Raw genomic sequence first — 19,856 nt, forward strand, 5'->3', positions numbered from 1 at the left:
TCTTGGCAGATCACTGAAACACAAAAACCTGTTGGGCATTCACAATACTATTAGCTATTAATTGGGAGCCTTCTTCAATCGTCCCGCATGGATCCACTGTGGAAAGAGATCAGTTAGCACAGCCGTGCGGGTTACAGCAACTACCTCTGCGGGCTCACTGTAGGGTGTTTCCCCAAAGGGGGTGTTCAATTTTGCAAACTTTTTGACCAGAACCCGATCCCCAACCTCAAAAGGGTGTGTGTTTTCTTTTGGAATGAGTGGCTTTTTTGAATTGACACGTGTCCAATATTCATCCAATGCCCTGACGAGACCCGCAGAGTACTCACTGAGGTGCACATCGAGGTCGCTCGTTCCCACAGCCGGCAACCCCCGGCGCCAGGGTAAGGGAAACGGCCGTCCCATAACTACTTCGTACGGCGAGAGGTGATCGAGGGCGGTTTGTGACGTCATACGCATGTCAGCGAGCACTAGAGGTAAGACCTGCAGCCAGTTCTTGGAACCGGTATCCTGCATGGCTTTTCGGATTTTTCCCTTAATCGTACGGTTAGCTCTTTCCACGATCCCTGAAGACTGTGGGTGGTATGGAATATGGAAGTGCCAATTTATTTTCAGTTCTCTGCACAGCAACTGAGTCACTTTAGCTGTGAAAGGCGTTCCTTTATCTGAATCGATTCCTACTGGGAGACCATACCGCGGGATAATTTCGTCTGTCAATTTTAACACCACTGTCCGAGCATCTTCCTTGCTGCAGGGAAAAGCTTCTATCCAGCGTGAAAATTTGTCAACCATGACCAAAAGGTATTTGAACGGTCCCTGTTTCGGCATGTGGGTGAAATCTACCTGCCATTCTTGGAAAGGCGTGTCGGGCGTAGGAAGGTGCTGATGTACCGCGCCTGGTTTAGATAGATTATTCTGGGCGCACGTCAAACATTTATCCAAGATATTGTGTACGTCTTTGTGCAAATTATTGATACAAAATGTTTTTTCCAGATCCTCTACTACCCCTCTTCGGCCGCGATGAGTGGGACCATGAAATTCGCGGACGAGGAAAGGGAGGCAGTGTCGTGGCAAACAGAGACGGCCCTGCGCATCAATCCAGAAACCATCTTTTTCCTGTGCCTGTTGGGAATCCCAAAACTGGTTATCTGAGACGGAGGCGGAAGCCTACACAGTTTTTAGATCCATGTCGGGCAAAATGGCACTGACCATATGACTGGTAGAGACGAGAGCCATATTTAAAAAAGGTGGAAGCGGAAAAGAGGCCGCGGCCTGTTTGGCGGTACGATCGGCTAAGGAATTTCCCCTTATCTCAAACGTATCCCCGGTGGAGTGTGCGCGCGTCTTGACTATAGCTAATGTTTTGGGCAGATGACACGCTGTGATCAAGCCCTGAACCAAGGATGAGTATGAGAGAGGTTTTCCATCAGCTGCTGTGAAACCACGGGATTCCCAGATGCGCCCAAAATCATGCGCCACGCCAAAGGCGTAACGAGAGTCAGTGTAAATAGTGACATCTAAGTCTTGAGCTAGGATGCATGCGCGCGTTAGGGCATACAACTCGGCAGCCTGGGCTGACGAAAAAGGAAGGGAGTAGGCCTCAACTATTTCATCGGGCAGGCGGCATACGGCATAACCACAGAGGAACACACCGTTGGACGGTTTAGAACATGAGCTGTCGACAAACAGAGAATCACCAGACACGAGGAGTGGAACGCAAATCAGGACGAATACTAGTGTCATGTAGAATAGTAGACAGACAATCATGAGAGTCGACAGGTTCGCAATCGTCCTGAGCGTTAAGAAAGCGTTGAAGAGCATGAGCGACAGAGTCAAGAGAAGAGGTAGGCTTAATCGTGAGGTTCTCAGTAGCCAATAAAATGGTCTCGTAACCAGAACGGCATTGGGAGGACATGTGTTGTGTGTTAAGATTGCGGAGAATCTGAGAGACCTGATGGGACGAGTGAAGAATGAGAGGGTGTGAGAGAACGATTTTTTCCGCGTCTGTGACCATCAGCGCACAAGCGGCCACAGCCCGTAGACAAGCAGGCAAACCCTGTGCCACAGTGTCAAGAGTTTTAGAGAGAAACGCACAAGGCCGCATACCTCCCCCATGTTCCTGGGCCAGGACCCCTGAAGCGGTTCCGGCCTGGTGAGAGACGTAGAGATGGAAAGGCAGTTCATAGTTAGGCAGGCCCAGGGCGGGAGCAGCGCAGAGGGCCTGTTTGAGCGCAGCAAAGGCAGACAGCATCTCTTCAGTCCAGACCAGCGGCTGAGTGAGAGGTTCATTGTGACGCAGCGCAGAGCGGAGGCACTTATCATAGATAGAACAGTCAGGGATCCATTGTCTGCAATAGTTGATGAGGCCAAGAAATGACATCAGAGCATGCTTTGTGGCCGGGCGTTGTGTGTCCAGAATGACCTTGATGCGGTCCTGGGTAAGCTTCCTAGAGCCCTGAGAGAGTTCATAACCAAGGTAACAGACAGTAGACAGACAGTATTGCAGTTTAGTGCGTGATACCTTGAAACCCTTGGATGCCAGCAGCAGTAAGAGGGCGTTCGTCGCCTCCTGGCAGAGAATTTGGCTCTCGGTGGACACCAGCAGATCGTCCGCATACTGGAGGACCATGGAACCCGGGGGAAGGCAGAGGTCATCAAGTGCGTTTCTGACCACGGCCGCAAAGACCGCGGGGGAATCAATGAAACCCTGTGGCAGCCTTGTCCACGTGTACTGCTGGCCCCTGTGTGTGAAAGCGAACAGAGGCTGGGTGCGTGATTCAACTGGGACACTAAAAAAGGCTGAGCAAAGGTCAACAACAGAGAAATGTGTGTGATGGTGTGGGATAGAAGCCATAAGGGAAGGAACATCCGGCACCAGCAGCGCCACAGGGACGATAAGTTCGTTTATTTTCCGGAGATCCTGAGTGAACCTCCAGGTGCCATCAGGTTTGGGCACTGGATTGACGGGTGTATTGTAAGAGCTTACACACGGAACCACGACGCCCTGCTGTAAAAGGGAGGAGAGAACAGAGTCAATACCATTCATTTTGGCCGGTGAGAGAGCATACTGTTTAATGTATACTGGGTTAAGGTGTTTAACAGTAGCTTCATAAGGTGCGCAGGTGACACAGCCTACATCGTTCTTGTGCTCTGCCCACAGAGAAGAAGGGAGAGAATCTAGGGAGGAGGGAAGAGACACAGACACACAGGCAGAGTTAAAGATATTATGAGGCACTTTCAGGCTAGATAGAGCCACAACATCTGGGGGGGAGTCATCAGCTGTTTGTACAGTCATGCATGAGCCACTAAAAGAGATACAGAAACCAAGAGAGCTCATGAGATCACGACCCAAGAGGTTGAAGGGGCATTCAGGCATGAAAACAAAAGAGTGAGAGAAACAGAGTGAGGAGTCAGAGGGACACGACACAGACAGAAGCGGAGTGAATTTGGAAGCGAAGGGAACCCCATCAATTCCCACAGAGTTAGCAGACCGTGAAGAAAGGGGCCCCTCATAATCTTTCCCCATGGAGGACAGGGTAGCCCCTGTGTCCAGTAGAAATGAGTATTCCTCCCCATCTACATTTAAAACCACAATGGGAAGGTCCTCATTATCAGGGGAATGGAAAGAGAGGTGCAACATAGAAACGGTCGGGGGTTCCATGCTCTGCGGGCACCCCTATTGTCGCGATTGGTAGGGGGCCTGTCCACTATTAGGAGGGCCACGATAAGGCTCCACTACCTGCTCCTGATACTGCAAGCCCCGTGAACCTTCGACTACACCCCTATCCTGCCCTTGTTCGTCCCGCTGCTTCTTGTGACATTCCCTTATCCAATGACCTTCTTTTCCACAATAATGACACCTGCCTTTCTTCCTTCGAATCCGGCCCCCAGCCGGGCCCTCACACCTTCCTCCACCCCGCCTCTGATCAAAAACCTGATGCGGGGCGACGGACAAACAAGCCTTATTAATTTTAACATCCAGAAGACCATCTCCTTCCAACGTACGCACCTTTTCTCCAGCAGCGCGGACGGTTAAATTATTCCTGTCACTCCAGTGGTGTTTTAGTTTTAGATCTAGGTTTTAGGGATGGCTTTTATCACAGGCCCGGGCGTATATATCTTTTTAGTTGATCCCACACCTCCTTCATTCCATACCATTTTTCATAGCTTTCTCACATATAAGGATAATCCCAATTTGGATCCCCCAGTCCTTCATAGATCATACAATGGGTTGAAGCCAGCTAACCAGGATTAAAGGTCCCACTGCGAGGATAGGCAGGAATCTGAGGATTTGCCTCAGTCCACCCGGCCAAATTATCCAAAAGTGGAACGACATATGTTAAATTACAACGTTGCATCCAGTCTTTGGGCGTTTCGCCTAGTGCTGGCTTAGGGAACGAGCTGCCCATAATTAAAATACCCTTCTTTTGACAAGGCCACAAGAGACACAGAGGAGCATACGACAAAACCTTAATTTGTATAGCGCGCTCTGCCCAGTACCATTACTGGGGTTCCATTCTCCCCTCTAAGGGGCTACTCGACGTCCAATGATACTGCCAACCAGGTAGTCAATCAAATCTTGTCTTACCTGATCAGGAGTATCACGTCAGGGTCACCAAATTGTAAGAAGCGGGACTTCTTACGGCCCGTCTGTGTCCTGATGTGTCAATGTCATAGGAGCGCTCCGGAGCATCGAGGAACAGACCACACGAGTGAAATCAAATCTGGTTTATTCAGCAATGCTCAAAGAGGGAAGAACAGAGGTTACATTTTATAGGCGACAGGATACAGATGTCGCCACTATCACATAGCTGGGTTTAGCCTTATATGGAAAGGTTTTAAGCATTCTATATATTGTGCAATAGGTTACTTATGACCCTGTCAGCTGGATTGGGCTAGCACTTCCTCCAGCAAAACAGGAACAGTTGTGCAGACATAGTTGTCAGCAAGTTCATCAAAAGGTTAGTACACAGGCTCGAGAACATAGCAGCTTATGCATATATTCTAACAATCGTCTATCTCCTCGACCGTAGGAGCTTTCTTCGGGGGCATTGCGTTGGTTGTTGTTACGCGGCCCATTCCCGCGCTACCTCTCGGTCCGCTCTCGCGCAGCCTCGCTCCCGCGCAACCTCTCGGCCCGCTCTCGCGCAGCCTCGCTCCCGCGCAACCTCTCGGTCCGCTCTCGCGCAGCCTTGCTCCCGCGCAACCACTTTAGTCATTATAAACTGATTAACCTGAACAAAAAAAAAAGTATGGAATATCACACGATGGGTGTGTGTAAAAATCTATGCCACGTGATTATATTTTCATATAACAGCATGGCCCAAAGTGTATGATTCTCCTCAAACCATAGTGATTTGCTTGCTATTCTCGTCTTCTTGCGCTTTATCTGGGACCGGGTCGTGGAGGCAGCAGTCTAAGCATGGAAGCCCAAACTTCCCTTTCCCCAGACACCTCGGCCAGCTCCACAGGAAGAACACCGAGGCGTTCCCAGGCCAGCCGAGAGACATAGTCCCTCCAGCGTGTCCTGGGTCTTCCCCGGGGCCTCCTCCCGGGGGGACATGCCTGGAACACCTCCCCAGGGAGGCGTCCAGGAGGCATCCGAAAGAGATGCCCGAGCCACCTCAGCTGATTCCTCTTGATGTGGAGGAGCAGCGGCTCTACTCCGATTTCCTCCCGAGTGACTGTGCTTCTCACTCTATCTCTAAGGGAGCGCCCAGACACCCTGCGAAGGAAACTCATTTCAGCCGCTTGTATCCGTGATCTTGTTCTTTCGGTCGTTACCCAAAGCTCATGACCATAGGTGAGAGTTGGAACGTAGATCGACCGGTAAATTGAGAGCTTCGCCTTTTGGCTCAGCTCCTTCACCACGACGGACCGGTAAAGCGACCGCATCACTGCGGAGGCTGCACCGATCTGCCTGTCGATCTTGCGCTCCATCCTTCCCTCACTCGTGAACAAGATCTCGAGATACTTAAACTCCTCCACTTGAGGCAGGACTTCTCCACCAACCTGAAGAGGGCAAGCCACCCTTTTCCGGTCGAAAACCATGGCCTCGGACTTGGAGGTGCCGATTCTCATCCCAGCCGCTTCACACTCGACTGCAAACCGCCCCAGTGCATGCTGAAGGTCCTGGTTTGAAGAAGCCAACAGGACGAAATCATCTGCAAAAAGAGATGAAATCCTGTGGTTCCCAAACATGATTCCTTCCAGCCCCTGGCTGCGCCTAGAAATTCTGTCCATAAAAATTATGAACAGAACCGGTGACAAAGGGCAGCCCTGCCGGAGTCCAACATGCACTGGGAACAGGTCTGACTTACTGCCGGCAATGCGAACCAGACTCCTGTTCCGTTCGTACAGGGACCGGACAGCCCTTAGCAAAGAGCCCTGAACCCCATACTCCCGAAGCACCCCCCACAGAATACCACCGGGGACACGGTCGAATGCCTTCTCCAGATTCACAAAGCACATGGACTGGTTGCGCAAATTCCCATGAACCCTCGAGCACCCTATGAAGGGTATAGAGCTGGTCCAGTGTTCCGCAACCAGGACAAAAACCGCATTGTTCCTCCTGGATCCGAGGTTCGACTATCGGTCGAATTCTCCTTTCCAGTACCCTGGAGTAAACCTTCCCTGGGAGGCTGAGAAGTGTGATTCCCCTATAATTGGAGCACACTTTCTGGTCCCCTTTCTTAAAAAGAGGGACCACCACCCCAGTCTGCCACTCCAGAGGCACTGTCCCCGACCGCCACGCGATGTTGCAGAGGCATGTCAACCAAGACAGCCCCACAACATCCAGAGACTTGAGATACTCAGGGCGGATCTCATCCACCCCCGGTGCCTTGCCACTGAGGAGCTTGCAAACCACCTCAGTGACTTCGGCTTGGGTAATGGACGAGTCCACCTCTGAGTCATCAGCCTCAGTCTCCTCAATGGAAGACATGATGACGGTGGGATTGAGGAGATCCTCAAAGTATTCCTTCCACCGCCCAACAATGTCCCCAGTCGAGGTCAACAGCTCCCCACCCGCACTGTAAACAGTGTTGGCAGAGTACTGCTTCCCCCTCCTGAGGCGCCGGATGGTTTGCCAGAATTTCTTCGAGGCCGACCGATTAGTCCTTCTCCATGGCCTCCCCGAACTCCTCCCAGTTCCAAGTTTTTGCCTCCGCAACTGCCCGAGCTGCAGCACGCCTGGCCTGCCGATACCCGTCAGCTGCCTCAGGAGTCCCGGAGGTCAACATGGCTCGATAAGACTCCTTCAGCTTGACGGCATCCCTTACTTCTGGTGTCCACCACCGGGTTCGGGGATTGCCGCCACGACAGGCACCCAAGACCTTGCGTCCACAATGGAGGTAGAGAACATGGTCCACTATTGAATGGAAAGCAGCGTTTACCTCACTCATTGACCAAAGAGCAATCACACCAGTTGAAAAAAACTATTATCTGAAGAAATACGTTGGTGGTCCAGCATGCCAGGTGCTAGAAGGCACTTTCTTCCGGAATGGTGATGAAGCCTATCAGGAGGCCTGGAACAAGCTGAATCGTCGCTTTGGCCAGCCATTCGCCATTCAGCGAGCATTCAGAGAGAAGCTCACCAATTGGCCAAGGATTCAACCTAAGGATGTTCAAGGACTCAAACTTCTCAGATTTTCTGAATGCCTGTCAAGATGCCATGCCTCATGTCAAGGGTCTTGACATACTAAATGACTGTGAGGAGAACCAGAAGCTGGCCCACAAACTACCAGACTGGGCAGCTTCACACTGGAACCGACAAGTCACCCAATGCCTGAATGAGAAGCAAGAATTTCCAAGTTTCAAGGACTTGCAACATTTGTGTCAACTGAAGCTGAGATTGCCTGCAATCCAATTACATTGCTTCATGTTCTTCATTCATCAGACTCGAACATTGAGAAGAGAAATCTGAGACACAAAGAGAAACAAGGCCAGTGTTCTCACCACTCACACAGCTACAGACAACACAAATCAAAGGTCAGGCCAGAAAAGGGCTAAAGCTCCATGCATCCTTTGTCAAGATAACAGACACCAACTTCATGCATGTCCCAAGTTCACAGGGATGTTGTTGGCAGAACGACAGAACTACGTAAAGGAGAAGAAACTGTTAGGGATGCTTAAAATCTGGACACGGTGCAAAAGACTGTCGTCATAGTCACTGCTGTGACAACTGCAAAGGAAGGCATCCTACAGTCTTCCATGACTACAACTATGGAAAGGAAAGGTGTTCATCTGAAACAGGGATGAATCCAAGTGCTGCTGCTGCAACATCACTCAGTGTAACAGGCGAAGGCTCATCCTACACATCGATGGTAATACCAGTGTGGGTGTCAACTAAAAACAATTCAACAGCTGAGAAGCTTGTCTATGCTCTACTCGACACTCAAAGTGATACAACATTCGTCGGCCAAGAAGTGAGCGACAGTCTAATTGCTGACAAGTGTCCAGTGAAGTTGAAGTTGACCACCATGAGTGGGGGGGAAAAAAAAAAACACAGTTCACCCAAGTGAGTGTGTGTCTGGCCTTTGTGTAAGGGGATACAGTTCTGCTATTCAGGTTGATCTTCCAGTTGCCTACACAAAGGATTGCATACCCGTTAACCATGCTCACATTCCCACTTGTGAGATGGCTAAACAATGGAGTCATCTCAGAGAACTAGCAGACGAAATCCAACCACTAAAGGACTGTGAAGTAGGACTTCTTATAAGCTACAACTGCTCCAGAGCCATGGCACCAAGGCAGGTCATCCTAGGAGGAGCTGAGGAACCCTGTGCAATACGGACAGACTTGGGATGGACTATTGTGGGGCGCTCATCCCAAGGCCATGATCCGTTGAGCACAAGTCGCCTGTGTCACAAAATCACGGTTAAAGAGCTGCCTCTGGTAACTTCTGCCAATGCTATTTGCATTCTAGAATCTGACTTCAAGGATGGCAGTGAAGACAGCAAAGCAGTGTCACAAGACGACATCGCCTTCCTCCATAAGCTAGATGAGGGTATACGGAAAAACACGCATGGCCACTATGAAATGCCCTTGCCCTTCAAAAACAGACCTAGCTTGCCTGACAACAAAGACTCAGCCATGATGCGCCTCAACCACCCCAAAAGGAAACTGCAACGGGACGAAAGGTATAAGGAGCGGTATGTCGAGTTCATGGAGGAGGTAATCGAGAAGGGAGATGCAGAGCAGGTTGAAGATGGTGTGAGTGAAGGTGAGAGATGGTACATTCCCCATCACGGTGTTCGTCATGCAAAGAAGCCGGAAAAGCTTCGCGTAGTGTTCAATTGCGCCGCCAGATGCAAAGGAACCAGCCTAAATGACCACCTCCTCTCTGGTCCTGACATGCTGAACAAGTTGAGTGGTGTTCTCATTTGCTTTTGACAACACCCTGTTGCTCTGATGTGCGACATTGGAAAAAATGTTCCATCAATTTCATGTGAACGAGGCTGATTGCAACTACCTGCTCTTTCTCTGTCGGAAGCAAGGAGACTTGAACTCACCACCCAGCGAGCTCCGGATGAAGGTGCATCTGTTCGGTGCTGCTTCCTCTCCTGGACGTGCAAACTACGGGCTGAAGCATCTAGCTAAAGAGAATAGCAACCTCTACCCAGACATTCCGTTGTCCGGTAATTACCGGACATTGGCCGGGAAAAAAAAAAAACGTCAGAGAAAATGAAATCTCACCGGTCAAATTGTCCGATTGGAATTGACTAATAATCCCGTCTCTCTAACGCAATTTGAATTTCAGAATAATACTACCTTTTAGGTCTAATGTAGTAACACAATATTAAAATAAAATAATTTAACCTAATAAAAACACATCGGAAGGAACATGTGTGATTGGCCGACCAGCGTTTGTTTGCAGCAAAGATTCTACAGCGTAATCTGCGTAAAAATAAACATGACAACCACTTTTAGTGAACGCGGCTAACGTTTTCTGCTAACAAATACCTAGGCTAAGTTAAAATATGGCCGGTCCCAGGCAGACTAGCCTGAAAAGTTTTTTTTTCAGAGGCCAGATGCGACTCACAAGAGAGGTGATGGTGAATCCCATGATCAACGCTCTGTCCCAGATGTGCTGACAGCTCCACCTCCAGAGAAAAAGCAAAAGTGTCGGGGGTTTCGTTCGGAATGGAGTGAAAAGTTCCCATGGCTGAGATGTGAGGTAATTGGTGGTAACGAAACAATGTTCTGTTCGCACTGTGAAAAGACTGGACGACGCAATGGATTCACAAGAGGATCGAAAAATATGAGAATGTCTGCTCTAATTGAACATTGCTTTGGCTATGATCATGTGTCCGCGCTCCATTTAAATTGTCATTCTTTAAGCTACTAGTCTACTTCCAATTTTTCTGCACTAGGCTAATTAGGAACGATGGAATATTTGACCGGCATGTTATCAAAATGTCCGGAAGGTGAAACCTCTGCCGGTCACTTTGACTGGCAGAATTTTTTTCTAGCAGAAATGCTGCCTCTACCCTAAAGGCTCCCGGTTCATCATGAGGGATTTTTATGTAGACGACGGGCTTGCCAGTGTTGAAAGCACTGAAGATGCTATTCAGCTTGCCAGAGAAGCTCGCAAACTGTGCACCACGGGTGGTCTGCGACTACACAAGTTTGTGTCGAACGACAGAGATGTTCTAGAGAGTATACCACCCTCTGAACGAGCAACTAATGTGAAAAATCTGGACCTCACCTTCGACAACCTGCCACTTGAGAGAGTCCTAGGGATTCAGTGGGATGTGGAATCTGACCACTTCCGGCTTAATGTCAGCCTAAAGGATCAGGCTGCAACACGCCGCGGCATCCTGTCTGTAGTGGCTTCCTTCTATGACCCTCTCAGGTTTGTGGTGCCTGTTCTGCTCAAAGTGAAGATCATTCTTCAGGAGATGTGTAGGCGAGGCACAGGCTGGGACGATCCTCTCCCAGACGAACTTCGTCCAGAATGGGAACAGTGGAGAAGTGATCTAGCCCAATTAGATAATGTTACCATATCCCGTACCTACTCACCTGCTGGATTTGGAAAGGTCACAAAGGCAGAGCTGCATCATTTCTCGGATGCTAGCCTTAAGGGTTATGGCCAGTGCTCGTACTTGAGACTTCAAAATGAAGAGGGAGATGTTCACTGTGCCTTAGTTGTAGGAAAGGCACGCGTCTTACCATCCAAGGTCACAACTGTTCCGAGATTGGAACTAACAGCCGCAGTTGTTTCTGTGAAGATAAGCAACATGCTCAGGGATGAATTTGCATCTACTGGGACTGCGGAGTTCTTCTGGACTGATTCTAAGGTGATCTTAGGATACATCAGCGATGAAGCATGACGATTCCACACCTTTTGTGGCTAATCGCATTCAGAAGATTCATCTCAGCTCGCCCCCTCAGCAATGGAGATGCATCCCAACCAAGGAGAATCCTGCTGACCATGCTTCTAGGGGCTTGACTCCCAGCGAGCTTCGTTCATCCACCTGGCTCACTGGACCCAAGTTCTTATGGAACAAGGAAATGAAGCTGCCTGTTGCTGAGATTGCAGAGTTAATGATTGGAGGTCCAGAGGTCAGAAGTGCTCTAGTGCTTAGCACAAGAACCACAGAATGAGTAAGCCTTGTTGATTGCTTGTCTAAGCTCTCATCTTGGTCACTGGCTACTCAAGCTGTTGCACGCATACTAAGGTGCATCAGCAAGAACAGATCAAACAGTCTCACCACTGTAACAGAACGAGAACATGCAGAACATTGCATAATCATAGACCTGCAGAAAAATGTGTATCAAGAGGAGTTGAAACTGCTGAGCAAAGGGATCCCCCTACCATCTCAAAATCCATTATACTCGCTTGATGCCTTCCTCGACAAAGATGGCATCCTCAGGGGTGGGAGGTAGGCTGTGCAGCTCTTCTCTTCCCGACTCCATCAGGCACCCTGCAGTCGTCCCCAAGGATCATCACATTGCAAAGATGATCATTGCTCATCACCATGAAAGGATGAAACATCAAGGCAAAGGTCTTACCATTCATGACATCAGGTCCCATGGATTCCTGGCATCAATTGGGCAGTAGCATCCTACGTTTGTCAATGCGTTACCTGTAGACTGCTTTGGAAACCAACGGAAGAGCAAAGAATGGCTGATCTACCCCCTGAACTCGTGGAACCATCGCCCCCCCCCCCCCCCCCCCCCCACCTTCTGTGGAATGGACTACTTTGGTCCATTTTTTACAAAGCAGGGTAGAAAGGAGAACAAGAGGTGTATGGTCTTCTCTTCACTTGCCTTAGCTCCCGTGCCATCCGTATTGAGATGCTTGATGACATATCCACCGACGCCCTCATAAATGACCTACGATGCTTTTATTGCCATACGTGGCACTGTTTGTCAAATCAAGTCTGATCAAGGAAGCAACTTTGTTGGAGCCAAAAATGAACTCGAAGCTTTAAAAAGTCAGTGCAGACTGGCTGGCTGCATTTCTTGCTGAGAAACAATGCAAGTTCAGCATGAATGCACCCTATTCGAGGCATGTCGGAGGGGTGTGGGAGAGACAGATTAGAACAGTGAAAGGCATCCTAAGGCCACGCTTGCTCTTTCTTCTGGTAGGCTAAATTATGCTTCGCTACGAGCTTTCCTCTATGAAGCTATGGCAATCGTCAACAGCTGTCCACTGACTGTTAACAACCTCAGTGACACCCCCCACACACACAGCCTCGAGCCACTCACCCCTAATCATCTCCTAACTATGAAACCTGTCAAGGCCTTGCCTCTTCTAGGTGAGTTCATCAGATAAGACATGTATAGCAAGAAAAGGTGGCGACATGTTCAATACCTGGCAGAACAGTTTTGGAGTCGATGGCGAAAGGAATACCTGGCCAACATTGCCCTCAGACAGCGCTGGCATACTCCCAGGAGAAATCTGCAAGTTGGAGATATCGTAATGATGAAAGGAGAGGATGTGCACAGGAACGAGTGGAGGTTGGGCAGAGTTTCAGAAACCACTACTGACAAAGACGGACTAGTAAGGAGAGTTAAAGGAACAGTCCACCGTACTTCCATAATGAAATATGCTCTTATCTGAATTGAGACGAGCTGCTCCGTACCTATCCGAGCTTTGCGCGACCTCCCAGTCAGTCAGACGCGCAGTCACTCCTGTTAGCAATGTAGCTAGGCTCAGCATGGCCAATGGTATTTTTTGGGGCTGTAGTTAGATGCGACCAAACTCTTCCGCGTTTTTCCTGTTTACATAGGTTTATATGACCAGTGATATGAAACAAGTTCAGTTACACAAATTGAAACGTAGCGATTTTCTATGCTATGGAAAGTCCGCACTATAATGACAGGCGTACTAACACCTTCTGCGCACTTCGGCAGCGCATTGATACGGAGCTCAGATATCAATGCACTGTCGAAGTGCGCAGAAGGTGTTAGTACGCCTGTCATTATAGTGCGGACTTTCCATAGCATAGAAAATCGCTACGTTTCAATTTGTGTAACTGAACTTGTTTCATATCACTGGTCATATAAACCTATGTAAACAGGAAAAACGCGGAAGAGTTTGGTCGCATCTAACTACAGCCCCAAAAAATACCATTGGCCATGCTGAGCCTAGCTACATTGCTAACAGGAGTGACAGCGTGTCTGACTGCGTCTGACTGACTGGGAGGTCGCGCAAAGCTCTGATAGGTACGGAGCAGCTCGTCTCAATTCAGATAAGAGCATATTTCATTATGGAAGTACGGTGGACTGTTCCTTTAAGGTCTGCCTCGGTGACAGGAAGCTTGGCAAGAAAGAGGAGTGTCTCCCCAAGATGTCTGAAGTGAAACACCCAGTTCAGAAGCTAGTCTTGCTGCTGTCGACTGATTTAAGCCTGTTCACCCTATAGTTAATAATACCTTCTAGCTATAGCTTGTAAGCTCATAGTTCATGGTTTAAAAGGGTTTTCCACCTTCTAAACAAGTTATTTGTATAGGGAAGGTCATTTTCAGTTTGAAATCATTCGTGCCTGATGTAAACCGTATACTGTTCCATTATTTACTCATGATTGGTGGGAGTGTAAATGACTCTTATTGACGGTATATAAGCAAGTTAACTACTTCCTGTAAGTTTTATTTTTGTTAGTGCCTTTTACGTTTTCAGTTCTTTTATTTTGAAGCCCTTCTGGCGTACTCTCATCCGAGAGTCAGCAACTTGCCCATAGGCGTTCACACATGAACGGCAGCTAATTGAAGAATGTACGGAAGGAAAAGGTGTTTTGAAGATGTTGCCTTGCAATGTAAAGTTTCATTATGGATAATTAAGCGCCTTGCTGGAAATGGGAACAAGGTATTGTGTGTTTCAACTTGTTTTATGACTGTTTGCTGTGACGTGTTATCCTAATTAACTGCCGAAAGGGTGTTTACATATATCGTTGTCGTATTAGCCATGCTAAGGTTAGCTTATGCGAAAGGGTGCTACATGGATAAGCTGTAATGTGATGTTAATGCTGGTTTTCTAGCTTTTCATGTGCTTTGACCGATTTATATGTGAGTGAATATTTGATAAATGTACACATGTGGTTAACTGGCATTATGGAAAGGTTTATGCTTGTGAGAGCTTATTTTATTTATCCATCTGCAGCTCTTACAGTGTTTGTGAAGGAAAGGAAGTATATTTGTGTTCAAATTAAGGATGACGGCTGAACATAATAAATGCTTCTTGAAAAATCAGTAAGCTTCATCATTGTCTGGCTGGGGTTCGCTATACTGTGTCATGATAGCAAAACACACCTGGAGGACAGTGCTATGTGCTCTGTTCCCCACATGCATAAGCTCGCAGAAGATCCCAACCAGCTGTGATTTAATAGGGGACAGAGAGTATGCCCCTCATTATGCCCCTGGAATGGGATGTTCAATAAGAGACAGTGGGTGTGAGAGACAGGAGTCCAAATATACGGATTTCGGGGCATCACAGTGGCACAGCTCCAGGGTCCTGGATTCGATTCTAAGCTCGGGTTGCTGTCTGTGTGAAGTTTTGCAAGTTCTCCCCCGTCAGTGTAGGTTTTCTCTGGGTCCAATGGTTTTCTTCTTCAGCAAATTAGTTATGCTTAAATTGCCATTTGGTGTGTGTGGGGGGGGCGGTTGTGGTTTTTTTTTTTTTTTAAATTAAATATGAATCCTCTATGTATGGCATTGGGGGGGGGGAAATGTCTAGATTTAGAAATGCCATAATTGTCAGCAAGCTCATAGTGATGTGCGTTGAACTATTTTTATTTACTTACTTTCTTTCTTACTGTGTGGACAGTTAATTTTGTTTGTACCTGCTTGTGATTTCATAACAAATTTGGGAAATTCTGTTCCCCAGAAGATAAGCAAACAAGTAGCTGAATTTAAAACAACCCTGACCAGGCAAGTCCTAAGAGAATACTGTAAATACATCATGCAGTGCCACAGTCATGTTAATGAACATTCGTCTTATTTTGCCCTGCAAGCTTCGTATCTGACCATTTTGTTTACTCCCACAAGGAAGTAAAAAAAAAACCCTCATACTCGTATCCAGTACTGGCACAAAATATGGAAATGCCTAGGAAAAGATCGATTTTTGCATACTTAATCCATGCAAATGACATCAGAATCTGCACTGAAGACAACTGAAATGCATTAAGAAGATAGAGACACCTTTTAACCACAATTTTATACTTTAACCATGAAAACACTAGCAGTTTTGCCCATCGTTGTGTGATAAACATCATAAAATATTGGAAATGGTATCTCTCTTAGTTTAGCCCCAAAACCAACCTTAATCACTCCTTGTTGGGCAATCCTACCCTGATATGCTAATTATTCCACAGGTGAAAACCATTAACTAAATCACATACCTGCCAACCTGTACGCATCTTGCGTAGCCGCTACGAATTTTTACCTCATTGTACGACTGTACGTTTTCACATTAAAAAGTACGCATATCGTCCGAACTCGCATTTCAGTCAAGTTCTCGCTGAAGTTGATACCGCTGATCTGTGAGAAAACTCAAAGCCAGAATGGAACGCTTTGCCCAATCCCCCCGCCCCTCTTCCAGAGCGTGTGGCTCTGCCCTCTTCACCCCCTCCCCTTCCTCCTTCGCGTCGCTGACTTGAGTGCAGCGGTGCAGCCAGGTGGCTAGAGCGAGTCGGGGATTGAAACGTCGGTTAGAGAAGAGAGATTTCATCAATGATGGTCAACAATCCATTCTGCAAAGATCACTGGAAAGGTAAAATAAAAACATTAGGTCAGCCCAATAAACCGACATTGTTAACCCCTCGTGAACGTTATACTCGTTCACCAACTCAATATGCTGCAATACTTCAAGCTTTCCCACATGCATGTTTCAGACAAAAACTGAACATATGGAGCCCGAACCGAGCGCCAAACGTGTTCGGAAACCCCAAAGATTTCTGGAAAGCTATCGGGAGAGGTGGCCTTGTCTCACACGGTCGCAGTTACCCAGCCACGCATTCTGCACGGTGTGCAAGATTGATATAGACATCAGTCACCAAGGAGCAACAGGTATGCTAACACCGTCCCACACACGCCCGTTAAAGTACTGCAATAAGCAGTTTTAGCTAACTGGAAGGCAGTGCGTAACACTTTTACTGTTATGCACGGCCTTCCTATATTTGGAACAGAAACAGTTGTGTTTCACGTGTACTCGAGCTTCCTAGCCGTTATTTTGTGCATTTACAACACCAACAGTACAAACTAGTTCTTCATTTAACTTCGAAGCCGTCACTCGAGGTTGCATACATGATGCGGTAACCAACGAAACCTGATTACAATTCCTCTCGCGCTCTCATTGAATCACTATGATAAGTACCACTTTACTGATGTGCTCAACAAAACGTAGCGTGTTGTATATCTTAAGGGCAGTCGGTAACTTCTGTCAATGGTAGCCTAGAATGTTTGCAGATGATGTGAAGTCGAAAATTGGTCATCCCTCTTATGAAAAATCCTGCGTGGTACTGCAGTATCAAATGCTTTTTTCTACAGTATTACGGCAGTAAATGCAGTATTTCGAATGCAAATGCAATAGTTTGCACATGAAAAAGGCATACTACAAAATACTGCAGTGTACTGTATAATGCAATATTTTTACTGTATAATGCAATATACTTCCAACATGTTAAAAAATGCAAAAGTCTTAACCCTATTGCATGGGAAATTTGTGCATACCATGTTTTGTGTTGAAAGTGCCTTTTTTACATACTGTATTAATTTAATGTGGTGTTATTTATTTTGAAAGAGTGGCTCTGGTTTAATTTCATTTCATTTGCACATGTATTTAGTGTTTGTTGTGCTTTTCAAAACAGAAGGAAGTTCCCAAGAGCCATCAATAACAGTTTCCCAAAGTCTATCAATAGGAATGTTTTACAAAACTGAACTATGTTCCCAAGGTCAATCAATACAACTGGATTGAAAGTGTGTTTTTGGTCTGCTGGTTGTGGTCTGTGGGGGCGCATGCGCACCGGGTTGGGGTGAGGTTGACGCGAGGGGGGGGTACTCATGAAATTGTAAAATTGTACTCATAAAATTTTTTCAAGGTTGGCAGGTATGAAATCATGTGGTCTCTACAAAGAATTCATTAGAAAAATATTTATCCTCTGACTACAACCAGGCAACAGGCAGAAATGGCATCAGAGAGAGAAACTACAGAAGAGCAGCATATTAGGATGAAAGTTTTGTGGGAGGAGGGCCATTCATAATGAGCCATAGCAAAGAAACTGCATGTGACCCACAGTGCTGTCTGGAAATGCCTCAAGCATCACCAGAAGACTGTGAACTTCAAGAACATTTCAGGCAGAGGAAGGAAGTAGTAGTTGACTAAAGCTGATGTCCAGTACCTCAAGACTACATCCCTACGAGAAAGGAAGAAATCCAGCAAGGAACTGGCACAGGACCTCCAAGATGCTACAGGCAAGGATGTCTCCCCACACCTGGTTAGGAAGACTCTCTCCGCAGAAGGCCTCAAAGGTCATGTGTCGGTGTGCAAAACTTTTGTTGAGAGGTGGAAATAAGCAGAAGAGACTTAACTGGGCAAAAATTCACAGGAGTTGGACTTCTGAGCAGTGGAAAAGGGTCATGTTCTCAGATGAGAAGAGATTTGAATTATTTGGCAACGCTATGCAACAGTAAGTCAGGTGCAGAAAGGGAGAAAGATACAAGGTAAAACTGTATTTCTCCCACAGTAAAACATGGCGGAAGGGTCCTGCAAGTATGGGGAGCCATCACCTACAATGGAGTTGGTCATCTCTACAAAATAGATGGGACCCTCACTGCTGACAAGCACAGACAAATCCTTATCCATCATGCTGTGCCTTCTGGAAGAGCTCTCATTGGCAACAACTTTATCTTCCAGCAAGATGAGGACCCAAAATACACCGCCAGGATGGTTAAACAGTATTTACAAAACAAAGAACAAGATGTCAGCTTGACAATTCTTGATTGGCCAGCCCAAAGTCCTAACATGAATATAATTGAGCAAGTCTGGAACTACATGGAGCGAGAGAAGGTGAAAAGGGCTCCTTCAAATCCGCCACAGCTCTGGGAAGTGTTGCAAGACATATGGAGATCAATTCCACTTGATTTTATTCATAAACTTTATGATGGCATACCTGATAGTGTCTGTGCACTTCAGTGTCAAGGGGTTCCATACCAAATATTGATAATATTTTAGAATGATTTACCCTGGTTACTTGTAACATTTGTTTGTTATGATGAAAATGTTTAGTTTATTAAGAGAACTTGAGAACAAAAGGTCAAATTGTGTTGTTTTGTCATTTTGGTAGGTGTTTCCATATTCTTTGCCAATACTGCTACCTTGTTGTGTCCTGTTTGATCCCAGTCCTGATGGACACCTCTAGTCTCAACCAGATGCTCAGTGAACCTTACTGGCAAGTGTAGGTACAGTCCGCTGTTTTGTGTCTAAGAACTACAACTCCCAGCCAACTTCCGCGTGACCTACGTCACGCCTGGGCGGGATCATCTACGTCATCCTCCAGGAGGGCATAAGTCCAGGCGGAAGATCCCAGCTCTTTGTCTCTCGCGTTTGGATCCGAGCCATCTAGATGCATACAGAGATGCCCTCCACCATAAAGACGTCTTTTTCTTCCTTTCTTGCAAGATCCATCATTCAGCCCGATTTCTTACCCTTGGCCAAGATAAACTCTAGAGTCGCGCGATTTTAAACTCAGTGAGTTACAACCGGTTCATTCGTATTAGAAGTGACATCACGACTGCCACTCAAACGCAGTTTTAATTAAAAGTTAAGAAGCGATTGAATCCTTTTTAACTCAAAGGTGCCGTGCATATTATTCTGATCAGAGACTTTCCTCCTCATCACGAGCCACGACGTGTTGGATCAAGAGAAGTTCTCCGTCCACGGAATCGACTCGCGTGCTTCATGAACAGCGAAGCTCTGCAACGGCGAACATCATCTCAGAACTTTGCTAGAGGCAAGATATTGAGTAAAATATATTTGGGCATAAATTAAGATAGTCTTAGGAATTTAGCTTTTATTGAAATAGTGTGAATTTAAACCCAGGTTTATCTGTTACACTGTTAAACACGCAGCATGTTGAATTGATCTGTTTTGTTTTAATATCTCAATTAGATAGGCTGTGCATGTCTCTCTCCCTCTCATTCCTTACTAATATCCTCAATTTCATTCTTATTATACATTTTGACCTTATCAAGATTTCAGTGAATTTGATAATGTTATAAAGTAGGTGGAATTCCTTTGTCTCAAGGCAAATCACGGGGGGGGGACTCGCCTTCCCCCCAACACCTCAGATAACATTCCCCACACACCCTGGCTCTCCCTTTCACAGAACATTCCAAACTTTTATAGCCCTCTCTCTC

The 19,856-nt window shown here is 46.9% G+C and overlaps 1 protein-coding gene across 1 annotated transcript in view; it reads left to right on the forward strand.

Moving 5' to 3' along the window:
- LOC132894681 (zinc finger protein 345-like) overlaps positions 1-19,856 on the forward strand; it is a 139,691-nt gene that overhangs the window by 56,767 nt on the left and 63,068 nt on the right. The gene's annotated exons all lie outside the window — the stretch shown is intronic.

This window comes from Neoarius graeffei, chromosome 11 (assembly GCF_027579695.1).
Source record: "Neoarius graeffei isolate fNeoGra1 chromosome 11, fNeoGra1.pri, whole genome shotgun sequence".
Classification (NCBI taxonomy): Eukaryota; Metazoa; Chordata; class Actinopteri; order Siluriformes; family Ariidae; genus Neoarius; species Neoarius graeffei.